Here is a 14,706-nt window from a genome sequence, read left to right as displayed (position 1 = left end):
CTGGAGGGCCTTTTGGGCTTCGGCCTTGGCATTTTGTGCATTCTCAAGGGCCTTTGCAAGCTCGGACCCTTGCGTCTTAGAGTCACGCTCCAAGGACTTGTACTTCTTGAAAAACTCCTGGAGCTCTTGCTGAACCTCGTCGACTCGGGCCTCTTGCTTCTCGCGCTCGGCGCGCTCCTTGGCTGTTTTGCCTTCGGCCTCGGACAGCGCTTTCTTTAGGGTCGCCACCTCGGTCGTGGCCCCTGGCAAGATTCATGACGATCTTGTGATCTAACAACCAGTTTCCTTTTTCTTTATCAATAAACAGACGAGGTATCACTTACCTTTGTTCTCTTCGAGCTGCCTCTTGGTAAGACCGAGCTCTTCCTCGGACCGCTCAAGGTCCCGCTTCAGTGCGGAGACCTCCGTCGTGTGAGCGGCAGCGGCCAGCAGTGAAGCCTGCTTATTCACATAGACATATTCTGATTAGACTCCTGTGATTATTATTTGATACTCTGTTCGGCCATCCTTCCGAACACCAAACAGAGCATCAGGGGCTACTGTCTATGCTGTAACATTTTCTCACAATTTGATTACTTACCTCAAAGCCTGTTAGGAGGCTGGCACATGCTTTAGTCAGTCCGCTTTTGGCGAACTAAATCTTCTTGACCACCGCACTCATGATAGTGCGGTGCTCTTCGTCAATGGAAGCGCCGCGAAGCGCTTCCAGCAAATTGTCCGATGACCCTGGATGGACAGAGGCCATCGGCACAGACTTGCTGCCTCCGGCGAGAGCCCATGGGAGTCTTGCCCCTCGTGCGCCCAGCGTTCGGAATGTCGCCTTGGGGCACTTCCGGAACTGTCTCCCCTTGCTTCGGTACCCTTTGAGATAGCACCCCGACGTCGTCCATAGGTCGGGGGGAGGAGGCGGTCGGGAGTGAATCGCTGTTCATCTCCGACGGGCCCAAAGACTCATCCGAAGAGGATATGTCGATATGGGCTTTGGAGGGGCTGCATGATCATGTTCGACATGATAAGAAGTAATAAAATAAAACATACCAAGAGCTATTATGGTATCCGGATACTTACGACTTCGCCAGGGGCTTGTCCCTGGGCAACCACTCCTTGTCGCTAAAAGTGGCCGCCGTGGAGCAGTCCGGAAGGAGAGTCCTACCCTTCTTGGACCCTTCAGCTTCCCCTGACGGGGCGGCTTTCCTTTTCTTGTCTCCCCCGGCTGGGGGAGGAGAACTTTCCTCTTCCTCCTCCTCATTTTTGTGGGAGGAGGGCGCCTCGGTGTTATCGGACGATGATTCTAATACGGCCTTGCGCCGGAGACCTTTCCTGGTCCCGTGGCCTTTTTCTTGGCCTTCTTCTCCGGCGCCTCATAGGGCGCCGGAACCAGCATCTCCATTAAGAGAGCACTTGCTGGATCCTCGGGCAGTGGGGCCGGACAATCAATCCGCTCCGCTGTTTTGACCCATTCCTGTTAAATGGCATGGAGGCTTAGATCCCCCACATGATTATACTGGGGAAAGAAACGTCTTATGAGATATAAGAAGCTTACAGGATTGGCAGGGCGCTTTGCGCTAAGTCTGCGATCCTTGGTAAGGGGAGGAGGTACCTCGGCGGACTTGAACAACACCCTCCAGATGTCCTGGTGTGTCGTGTCGAAGAGCTCTCGCAGCGTCTGGTGCTTAGCCGGGTCGAACGCCCACATATTGAATGCCCGTCTTTGACACGGGAGGATCCGGCGGAAGAGCATGACCTGGACCATGTTGACAAGCTTGATTTTCTTGCTTATCATGTTTTTAACACAGTTCTGGAGTCCGGTCAGCTTCATCGATGAACCCCAGGATAGGCCCTTCTCTTTCCAGGAGGTGAGCCGCGTGGGGATGCCGGATCGAAATTCGAGGGCCGCCACCCAGTTGGTGTCGCGTGGTTCGGTGATGTAGAACCACCCCGATTTCCACCCCTTCACTGTCTCCACATAGGAGCCTCCGAGCCAGGTGACGTTGGGCATTTTTTCCACCATGGCGCCTCCGCACTCCGCTTGCTGGCCGACCACCACCTTCGGTTTAACATTGAAGGTCTTCAGCCACAAACCGAAGTGGGGCTTGATGCGGAGGAAGGCCTCGCACACGACGATAAACACCGAGATGTTGAGGATGAAATTGGGGGCCATATCATGGAAGTCCAGCCCGTAGTAGAACATGAGCCCGCAAACAAATGGGTGGATGGAAAATCCCAGCCCGCGGTCAAAATGGGTAAGGAATACAACCCTTTCATGGGATTCGGGGGTAGGGACGATCTGCCCCTCGTCTGGGAGCCGGTGCGCGATGTCTGCGGCCAGGTATCCGGCTTCCTAGAGCTTCGTAATGTTCTCCTCCGTAACAGAGGAGACCATCCACTTGCCTCCTGCTCCAGACATGTTTGGAGTGGTTTTACGGAGAAAATGCGAACTTGGGTGCTGGAGCTCGAGAGCGCAAGAATGGATGGGCAGGGAAGAAGAAGGCGTGGGTGAAAAGGAGGAGTTCTTGTCCCTTTATAAGGGCAGAAGAAGCTATGCGCCTCCCTACCTGCCTGGTAAACTGCTTATTCCCCAAGCACCATAATTGATGGCGCGGTTGGGTTACCCACACCCCTATTGATGGGAATCCCGTGATAAGGGGACATGATCTCTACTTCGACAAGATGTGCCAAGAAAACCGCCTCGCAATACGTGTAGTAGCTGGTTGAGAAAAACGGTTCGAATAATGACCGGACCATGGTGTGATGTCACCTTATGAAAAGTTGTCAGCGGATTAGATTTGTGGAAATATTATACTCTCTACGGTGGTATGTGGAATTTTTTTTGCAGAGCCGGACACAATCCTTGTGTTCAAAATCTTCTATGGAGTATTCGGAGAAGGAACCCGCCTTGCAATGCCAAAGATAATTTGCGCGCCGGACTCATCGTTATTGAAGCCTGGTTCAGGGGCTACTGAGGGAGTCCTGGATTAGGGGGTCCTCGGACAGCCGGACTATATACTTTGGTCGGACTGTTGGACTATGAAGATGCAAGATTGAAGAGTTTGTCCTGTGTCCGGGTGGGACTCTCCTTTGCGTGGAAGGCAAGCTTAGCAGTTCAGATATGTAGATCTCCTCCCTTGTAACCGACTCTGTGTAACCCTAGCTCCCTCCGTGTCTATATAAACCGGAGGGTTTAGTCCGTAGGACAACAACAATCATAATCATAGGCTAGCTTCTAGGGTTTAGCCTCTACGATCTCGTGGTAGATCAACTCTTGTAATACTCATATCATCAAGATCAATCAAGCAGGACGTAGGGTATTACCTCCATCGAGAGGGCCCGAACCTAGGTAAACATTGTGTCCCCTGCCTCATGTTACCATCCGCCTTAGACGCACAGTTCGGGACCCCCTACCCGAGATCCACCGGTTTTGACACCGACAGGGGGGTTCACTGTTGGATCACTAACCAACCTATACTAAGCAGTTTAGGATAAGCAGGTAAGGTACAATGAGCATGTTACAAAAGCAGGCTATGCATCAGAATAGGAGCAAACAATAACAACAACAAAATCTAATGCAAGCATGAGAGAATGGAATGGGCGATATTGGGATGATCAAAAAGGGGCTTGCCTGGTTGCTCAGGCGAGAAGGAGGGGGTCGTCGTCGAAGCAGTCGATCACAGGGGCATCCACAGCGGTCTCGGGGTCTACCGGAGAAGAAGAGGAGGAAGAAACAGTAAATACAGAGCAAACAGATGCATGACAAGAAAAAAGGGGTGCTAGGGGTGTTCTAACGCAGTACTACGCGATATAGGTGAAGGGGGAATTCAACCGGGAATGTTTTCCCGGTTCCGGACCTGTGTCACACAGATGAGCAGAGGGGGAATGTTCCATGTTCAGATAGTTGGAGGCATCTGACAAGTAAACGAACCGCATATTCGGATTTGCCTCGTCGTTCTGAGCAACTTTCATGTATAAAACTTTTTCATCCGAGCTATGGATTATTTTACATGATTTTTCAAATATTTAAACAATTTCTGCATTTATTACTAATTCGAAAAAAGTGAAATTGCTATGTGCACCCAGCAGAGTGCACATAGTAGGGCCACCAGAGGCTAACAATGGGCCCCGTTGACCAGGTCAACTGTTAACCAGTTGACTGGTCAACTGGGCAGGGGACCCACATGTCAGTTTTCTGTTAGTGCTAACTAATTAACTAATTAGGTAATTAGACTAATTATGTTTAAATTAATTAAATAGTTTAACTAATTTTTTGTTTATTTTATATTTAAAGGGGCTGGGCCCCTGAAGTCAGTGGCCCGAGGGGGGGGGCGGTTAGCGGGCGGCGGAAGCAGGGTAACGGAGTGGGCGCCCGCACGAGGGGGTAGACCCGGGCGCGGCGGGGCGTACGGGTGCCTGAGCGTGCCGGCGACCACGGCGCCCATCCGGTAGGCAGCACAGCGGGGTCAGGCCGGAGGCCGTGCCGGACGCGACCGTGACGGGGAGGACGGGGCAGCGCGAGGTCGTGCAGCAACAGCTATGGCGGGGGGGCAGGGCGCCAGCGGGCGGGCGGCTAGGCACGAACGACGGAGCACAGCAGGCGCGACACAGGGGGCCAGGCGGCACGAGGAGGGCAGCATGGAGCGGGGTGTGCATGGGAGGCCAGAGGGTGGTAGGCAGCAGCGCGGGCGCGTGGCCGTGAGAGAAGGCGCGGGCGGACGAGCAGGGCCGTGACCGCGGGCGCTCATGCGGTTGTGTGAGCAAGGGCAGCAAGAGCGTCGCGGATGGGCCCGTGGCCAGGGTCGACAGCAACCAGTAGCTAGGCACAGAAGAAGGAGTAGCACAGTAGGGGCAGAGCCAGGACGTGGTAGAGCACGTGCAGGGGGGCGGACGGGGAAGCTATGTGGCAGTCAGCGCTTGGGCGTGCGGGAAAGTTACGAAAGTAGCTACGACGCACAAGGGAAAGCAAGGAGGAGTCGGGGGTTGGCCGGAGGCTTACAATGGGGCGGCGGAGTAGACTAGCGGGCTCGGAGGAGCACCGAAGACGACGAGACGACCGTAGTGATCTCGGCCGCCCAAAGTAGAAGACGGCGGCGTAGGCGATGCAAGACAGCTCCATCGGTCGGCCGCGGGAACGTAGAGGACGGAGACGACACCGGGGAGGCTGTAGAACAACCCGTCGAGCCTCGGGGAGGCCGTTGGCCATGGCCACGACGACATGACAGCGGCGGCATCACTCTATGGCGCGAGTCCAGAAGGGGGCAAAAGGGGATCTGGGCAAGGGGCTAGGAGGAGGAGGAGAGAGGGGAGTGGGGTGTGGGAGAAATATCTCGAGGGAGGGCCTCGGTGGAGGCCTTATCGCCTCCCGCGTCATCGACGAGGTGGTGTGGTGCCGACCGCGGGTGGGAGCGCCCTGTAGCGGCCGAGTCCAAGGAACATGAAGGAAGGGGGAAGCGAACGGGGGGCTTGGTGGGCCGGCTGGGCCGACCTAGTGGGTCTGGTGGCCAAGCGACCCAGGGTGAGGGGGGAGGTTTTTTTCCTTTATTATTTTCTTTAAACAATTTTATTTATTTTTTGTGCACTAAAACACTTTACAAAAAGTTGGTTCACCACCATAATCACTTATGGAAAAAAATTCCACAGTTTGAACATTTTAGTTTGACTTAAGAAAAATTTTATTTTTGACTTTATTTAAATTTGAATTTGGACCGGATTCAAACCAACGCGAGTTTAACAACAGTAACCGCGGTGACGTGGCATCATTAGCAGAGGATTACTATAGCTTAATTATCCAGGCGTCACATCAAGTTTAACCCGAGTATTCTGCGCGTGCAAAACTGGCTTGCACCCGTTGTATGTGAACGTAGAGCTTATCACATCGGATCATCACGTGGTGTCTCCGCACGGCGAACTGTAGCAACGGTGCATACTCAGGGAGAACACTTATACCTTGAAATTTAGTGAGAGATCATCTTATAATGCTACCGCCAAACTAAGCAAAATAAGATGCATAAAGGATAAACATCACATGCAATCAATATAAGTGATATGATATGGTCATCATCATCTTGTGCCTTTGATCTCCACCTCCAAAGCACCGTCATGATCACCATCGTCATCATCTTGACACCTTGATCTCCATCGAAGCATCGTTGTCGTCTCGCCAACTATGGCCTCTACGACTATCGCTACCGCTTAGTGATAAAGTAAAGCAATTACATGGCGATTGCATTTCATACAATAAAGCAACAACCATATGGCTCCTGCCAGTTGCCGATAACTGTGTTACAAAACATGATCATCTCATACAATAAAATTTAGCATCATGTCTTGATCATCACATCACAACATGCCCTGTAAAAATAAGTTAGACGTCATCTACATTGTTGTTGCAAGTTTTACGTGGCTGCTACGGGCTGAGCAAGAACCGTTCCTACGCATCAAAAACCACAATGCGGTATAGTGATTGACTTTTGATCTTCAGAAAGAACCATGTTCATTGAATCCGATTCAACTAAAGCTGGAGAAATAGACACCCACTAGCCACCTGTGTGCGAAGCACGTCGGTAGAACCAGTCTCGCGTAAGCGTACGCGTAATGTCGATCTGAGACGCTTCATCCAACAATGCCGCTGAATCAAGAATCAACTAGTGACGGCAAGCAATATGTATATACCCATTCCCACAACTCCTTTATATTCTACTCGTGCATATAACATCTACGCATAACCTGGCTCTGATACCACTGTTGGGAAACACAGTAATTTCAAAAAAAATCCTACGCACACGCAAGATCATGGTGATGCATAGCAACGAGAGGGGAGAGTGTCGTCTACGTACCCTCTTAGACCGTAAGCGGAAGTGTTATGACAATGCGGTTGATGTAGTCGTACGTCTTCACGATCGACCGATCTAGCACCGAAGGTACGGCACCTCCGTGATCTGCACACGTTTGGCTCGGTGACGTGTCGCGAACTCACGATCCAGTAGAGCTTCGAGGGAGAGTTTCGTCAGCACGACGGCGTGATGACGGTGATGATGATGCTACCAGAACAGGGCTTCGCCTAAGCACCGCTACGATATGACCGATGTGGATTATGGTGGAGGGGGACACCGCACATGGCTAAAAGATCAATGATCAAGTTGTGTGTCTATGGGGTGCCCCCTTCCCCCGTATATAAAGGAGTGGAGGAGTGGGAGGAGGTCGGCCTCCTAGGCGCGCCCCAAGGGGAGTCCTACTCCCACCGGGAGTAGGATTCCACCCCTTCCATGAGTAGGAGTAGGAGGGAAGGAAGGAGAAGAGAGGGGGAAGGAAAAGGGGGGCGCCGCCCCCCTTCCTAGTCCAATTCGGACTAGAGGGGGAGGGGGCACGCGGCCTACCCTGGCCGCCCCTTCCTCTCTCCACCAAGGCCCATGAGGCCCAATACACTCCCCGGGGGGTTCCGGTAACCCCCCGGTACTCCGGTATTCGTCCAAACTTACTCGGAACCCTTCCGATGTCCAAACATAGTCATCCAATATATCAATATTTATGTCTCGACCATTTTGAGACTCCTCGTCATGTCCGTGATCAAATCCGGGACTCTGAACTATCTTCGGTACATCAAAACACATAAAACTCGTAATACCGATCGTGACTGAACGTTAAGCGTGCTGACCCTACGCGAGAACTATGTAGACATGACCGAGACATGTCTCCGATCAATAACCAATAGCGGAACCTGGATGCTCATATTGGCTCCTACATATTCTACGAAGATCTTTATCGGTTAAACCGCATAACAACACATACGTTGTTCCCTTTGTCATCGGTATGTTACTTGCCCGAGATTCGATCGTCGGTATCCTCATACCTAGTTCAATCGCATTACCGGCAAGTCTCTTTACTCATTCCGTAATGCATCATCCCACAACTAACTCATTAGTCACAATGCTTGCAAGGCTTATAGTGATGTGCATTACCGAGAGGGCCCAGAGATACCTCTCCGATACATGGAGTGAAAAATCCTAATCTCGATCTATGCCAACTCAACAGACACCATCAGAGACACCTGTAGAGCATCTTTATAATCACCCAGTTACGTTGTGACGTTTTATAGCACACAAGGTGTTCCTCTGGTATTTGGGAGTTGCATAATCTCATAGTCTGAGGAACATGTATAAGTCACGAAGAAAGCAGTAGCAATAAACTGTAACGATCATAATGCTAAGCTATCGAATGGGTCTTGTCCATCACATCATTCTCTGATGATGTGATCCCGTTCAACAATTGACAACACATGTCCATGGCTAGGAAACTTAACCATCTTTGATTAACGAGCTAGTCAAGTAGAGGCATACTAGGGACACTCTGTTTGTCTATGTATTCACACATGTACTAAGTTTCCGGTTAATAAAATTCTAGTATGAATAATAAACATTTATCATGATATAAGGAAATATAAATAACAACTTTATTATTGCCTCTAGGGCATATTTCCTTCAAAAATAGCAAATGGCATGGTAAACAAATTACAATTGGGCAAATAACTGAATTGCAATATTCATGACTATAATCATTTATGGCATAATGTCATATAGGAATTACGTCCGTGATAAGTAAACTGTTAATCCAACTGTATCTACAACTAATACTTCACCGAATACTGCTATCCAACATGTATATTAAGGTATTAAGTTTGCAAGAAACATAGTATCGCAATGAGCAAGATGACATAATATAGACAGGAAGAAGTTAATCAATATGGCGAAACCCCGTCGTTTTATCCTTAGTAGCAACAGTACAATATGTGTCTTGGCCCTTATTTTCCTTAGAGCACTGCAAGATTGAACCCACTACAGAGTACCGGCCCCTTTGAATAAAAACCCATCGAACTTGGCCAAAGAAGACAAATAGATCAGATAGCATGCAAAACTATTTATTTATACAACAAATAAATCCTAAAACATCAATTGCTTTCAATGAACAATCTGATCATAAAGTGACAATCCATCATGTCCCAACAAACACATCACAGATTACATCGAATTGATCATGTTCATGTGAGAAGGCTCACGGGAACATGTGTTGGAAATATGCCCTAGAGGCAATAATAAAAGGATTATTATTATATTTCCTTGTTCATGATAATTTTCTTTTATTCATGCTATAATTGTGTTATCCGGAAATCGTAATACATGTGTGAATACATAGACACCAACATGTCCCTAGTAAGCCTCTAGTTGACTAGCTCGTTGATCAACAGATAGTCATGGTTTCCTGACTATGGACATTGAATGTCATTGATAACGAGATCACATCATTAGGAGAATGATGTGATGGACAAGACCCACTCCTAAACATAGCACAAGATCGTATAGTTCGTTTGCTAGAGTTTTTCCAATGTCAAGTATCTTTTCCTTAGACCATGAGATCGTGTAACTCCCGGATACCGTAGGAGTGCGTTGGGTGTACCAAACGTTACAACATAACTGGGTGACTATAAAGGTATAATACGGGTATCTCCGAAAGTGTCTGTTGGGTTGACACGGATCAAGATTGGGATTTGTCACTCCGTATGACGGAGAGGTATCTCTGGGCCCACTCGGTAATGCATCATCACAATGAGCTCAAAGTGACCAAGTATCTGGTCACGAGATCATGCATTACGGTACGAGTAAAGTGACTTGCCGGTAACGAGATTGAACGAGGTATTGGGATACCGACGATCGAATCTCGGGCAAGTAACGTACCGATTGACAAAGGGAATTGTATACGGGGTTGCTTGAATCCTCGACATCGTGGTTCATCCGATGAGATCATCGAGGAGCATGTGGGAGCCAACATGGGTATCCAAATCCCGCTGTTGGTTATTGACCGGAGAGCCATCTCGGTCATGTCTACATGTCTCCCGAACCCGTAGGGTCTACACACTTAAGGTTCGGTGACGCTAGGGTTGTAGAGATATAATATGCAGTAACCCGAAAGTTGTTCGGAGTCCCGGATGAGATCCCGGACGTCACGAGGAGTTCCGAAATGGTCCGGAGGTGAAGAATTATATATAGGAAGTGCAGTTTCGGCCATCGGGAGAGTTTCGGGGGTCACCGGTATTGTACCGGGACCACCAGAAGGGTCCCGGGGGTCCACCGGGTGGGGCCACCCATCCCAGAGGGCCCCATGGGCCAAAGTGAGGAGGGGAACTAGCCCATAGTGGGCTGGTGCGCCCCCCTTGGCCCACCCCATGCGCCTAGGGTTGGGAACCCTAGGGTGGGGGGGGTGCCCCACCTGGCTTGGGGGGCACTCCACCCCTTGACCGCCGCCCCCCCTAGGAGATCCCATCTCCTAGGGCTGGCGCCCCCCCTAGGGGAGCCTATATAAAGGGGGGGAGGGAGGTACAGCCGCACCCTTGAGTCTTGGCGCCTCCCTCTCCCCTGCTACACCTATCCCTCTCGTAGTAGAACGGCGAAGCCCTGCTGCGGTGACCCCTGCATCCACCACCACGTCGTCGTGCTGCTGGATCTTCATCAACCTCTCCTCCCCCCTTGCTGGATCAAGAAGGAGGAGACGTCACGCTGACCGTACGTGTGTTGAACACGGAGGTGCCGTCCGTTCGGCGCTAGGATCTCCGGTGATTTGGATCATGTCGAGTACGACTTCCTCATCCCCGTTCTTTGAGCGCTTCTGCGCGTGATCTACAAAGGTATGTAGATGCAATCCGATCACTCGTTGCTAGATGAACTCATAGATGGATCTTGGTGAAACCGTAGGAAAATTTTGTTTTCTGCAACGTTCCCCAACAGTGGCATCATGAGCTAGGTCTATGCGTAGTTCTCTTTGCACGAGTAGAACACAATTTGTTGTGGGCGTAGATATTGTCAACTTTCTTGTCGCTACTAGTCTTATTTTTCTTCAGCAGTATTGTGGGATGAAGCGGCCCGGACCAACCTTACACGTACGCTTACGTGAGACCGGTTCCACCGACTGACATGCACTAGTTGCATAAGGTGGCTGGCGGGTGTCTGTCTCTCCCACTTTAGTTGGAGCGGATTCATCGAAAAGGGTCCTTATGAAGGGTAAATAGAAGTTGACAAATCACGTTGTAGCTTTCACGTAGGTAAGAAAACGTTCTTGCTAGAACCCTATTGCAGCCACGTAAAACTTGCAACAACAATTAGAGGACGTCTAACTTGTTTTTGCAGCAAGTGTTTTATGATGTGATATGGCCAAAGTTGTGATGAATGATGAATGATATATATGTGATGTATGAGATGTTCATGCTATTGTAATAGGAATCACGACTTGCATGTCGATGAGTATGACAACCGGCAGGAGCCATAGGAGTTGTCTTTATTTTTTTGTATGACCTGCGTGTCATTGAGAAACGCCATGTAAATTACTTTACTTTATTGCTAAACGTGTTAGCCATAGTAGTAGAAGTAATAGTTGGCGAGCAACTTCATGGAGACACGATGATGGAGATCATGGTGTCATGCCGGTGACAAGATGATCATGGAGCCCCAAGATGGAGATCAAAGGAGCTATGTGATATTGGCCATATCATGTCACTATTATTATTTGATTGCATGTGATGTTTATCATGTTTTTGCATCTTGTTTACTTAGAACGACGGTAGTAAATAAGATGATCCCTCATAATAATTTCAAGAAAGTGTTCCCCCTAACTGTGCACCGTTGCGACAGTTCGTTGTTTCGAAGCACCACGTGATGATCGGGTGTGATAGATTCCAACGTTCACATACAACGGGTGTAAGACAGATTTACACATGCAAACACTTAGGTTGACTTGACGAGCCTAGCATGTACAGACATGGCCTCGGAACACAGAAGACCGAAAGGTCGAGCATGAGTCGTATAGAAGATATGATCAACATGAAGATGTTCACCGATGTTGACTAGTCCGTCTCACGTGATGATCGGACACGGCCTAGTTAACTCGGATCATGTTATACTTAGATGACTGGAGGGATGTCTATCTAAGTGGGAGTTCATTGAATAATTTGATTTAGATGAACTTAATTATCATGAACTTAGTCTAAAATCTTTACAACATGTATTGTAGATCAAATGGCCAACGTTGTCCTCAACTTCAACGCGTTCCTAGAGAAAACCAAGCTGAAAACGATGGCAGCAACTATACGAACTGGGTCCGGAACCTGAGGATCATCCTCATAGCTGCCAAGAAAGATTATGTCCTACAAGCACCGCTAGGTGAAGCACCTGTTCTCCCTGCAGAACAAGACGTTATGAACGCTTGGCAGACACGTATCGATGATTACTCCCTCGTTCAGTGCGGCATGCTTTACAGCTTAGAACCGGGGCTCCAAAAGCGTTTTGAGAGACACGAAGCATATGAGATGTTCAAAGAGCTGAAAATGGTTTTTCAAGCTCATGCCCGGGTCGAGAGATATGAAGTCTCCGACAAGTTCTTCAGCTGTAAGATGGAGGAAAATAGTTCTGTCAGCGAGCACATACTCACTATGTCAGGGTTACATAACCTCTTGACTCAGCTGGGAGTTAATCTCCCGGATGACGCGGTCATTGACAGAATCCTTCAGTCGCTTCCACCGAGCTACAAGAGCTTTGTGATGAACTTCAATATGCAGGGGATGGAAAAGACCATTCCTGAAGTATTTGCAATGCTGAAATCAGCAGAGGTAGAAGTCAAAAAGGAACATCAAGTGTTGATGGTGAATAAAACCACTAAGTTCAAGAAAGGCAAGGGTAAGAAAAACTTCAAGAAGGACGGCAAGGGAGTTGCCGCGCCCGGCAAGCAAGCTGCCGGGAAGAAGCCAAAGAATGGACCCAAGCCCGAGACTGAGTGCTTTTATTGCAAGGAACGTGGTCACTGAAAGCGGAACTGCCCCAAATACTTAGCGGACAAGAAGGCCGGCAAAACGAAAGGTATATGTGATATACATGTAATTGATGTGTACCTTACCAGTACTCGTAGTAGCTCCTGGGTATTTGATACCGGTGCAGTTGCTCACATTTGTAACTCAAAGCAGGAGCTGCGGAATAAGCGGAGACTGGCGAAGGACGAGGTGACGATGCGCGTTGGGAATGGTTCCAAGGTCGATGTGATCGCCGTCGGCACGCTACCTCTACATTTACCTACGGGATTAGTTTTGAACCTCAATAATTGTTAAGTTTGAGCATGAACATTGTATCAGGATCTCGTTTAATACGAGATGGCTACTCATTTAAATCCGAGAATAATGGTTGTTCTATTTATATGAGAGATATGTTTTATGGTCATGCTCCGATGGTGAATGGTTTATTCTTAATGAATATCGAGCGTAATGCTACACATATTCATAGTGTGAGTACCAAAAGATGTAAGGTTGATAATGATAGTCCCACATACTTGTGGCACTGCCTCCTTGGTCACATAGGTGTCAAACGCATGAAGAAGCTCCATGCAGATGGACTTTTAGAGTCTCTTGATTACGAATCATTTGACACATGCGAACCATGCCTCATGGGTAAAATGACCAAGACTACGTTCTCAGGAACAATGGAGCGAGCAACCAACTTATTGGAAATCATACATACTGATGTGTGCGGTCCAATGAGTGTTGAGGCTCGCGGTGGTTATCGTTATGTTCTCACCCTCACTGATGACTTGAGTAGATATGGGTATGTCTACTTAATGAAACACAAGTCTGAGACCTTTGAAAGGTTCAAGGAATTTCAGAGTGAGGTTGAGAATCAACGTGACAGGAAAATCAAGTTCCTGCGATCAGATCGTGGAGGAGAATAATTGAGTCACGAATTTGGCACACACTTAAGAAAATGTGGAATAGTTTCACAACTCACGCCGCCTGGAACACCTCAGCGTAATGGTGTGTCCGAACGTCGTAATCGCACTCTATTAGATATGGTGCGATCTATGATGTCTCTTACCGATTTACCGCCATCTTTTTGGGCTATGCTTTAGAGACTGCCGCATTCACTTTAAATAGGGCTCCGTCAAAATCCGCTGAGACGACGCCGTATGAGTTATGGTTTGGGAAGAAACCTAAGCTGTCGTTTCTAAAAGTTTGGGGATGCGATGCTTATGTCAAGAAACTTCAACCTGAAAAGCTCGAACCCAAGTCGGAGAAATGCATCTTCATAGGATACCCTAAAGAAACTATTGGGTATACCTTCTACCTCAGATCCGAAGGCAAGATCTTTGTTGCCAAGAATGGATCCTTTCTAGAGAAGGAGTTTCTCTCGAAAGAAGTAAGTGGGAGGAAAGTAGAACTTGATGAAGTATTACCACTTGAACCGGAAAGTGGCGCAACTCAGGAAAATGTTCCTGTGGTGCCTGCACCAATTAGAGAGGAAGTTAATGATGATGATCAAGATACTTCTGATCAAGCTCCTACTGAAATTCGAAGGTCCACAAGGACACGTTCCGCACCAGAATGGTACGGCAACCCTGTCTTGGAAATCATGTTGTTAGATAACGGTGAACCTTCGAACTATGAAGAACCGATGGCGGGCCCGGATTCCGACAAATGGCTGGAAGCCATGAAATCCGAGATAGGATCCATGTATGAAAACGAAGTATGGACTTTGACTAACTTGCCCGTTGAGCAGCGAGCCATAGAAAATAAATGGATCTTTAAGAAGAAGACAGACGCGGATGGTAATGTGACCATCTATAAAGCTCGGCTTGTCGCTAAGGGTTATCGACAAGTTCAAGGGGTTGACTACGATGAGACTTTCTCACCGG

The sequence above is a fragment of the Triticum urartu genome, chromosome 4A (genome assembly GCF_056163025.1).
Source record: "Triticum urartu cultivar PI428250 chromosome 4A, HENAU_Tu73, whole genome shotgun sequence".
In the NCBI taxonomy this organism is placed as follows: Eukaryota; Viridiplantae; Streptophyta; class Magnoliopsida; order Poales; family Poaceae; genus Triticum; species Triticum urartu.
Note: the sequence above shows the minus strand (reverse complement) of the source record.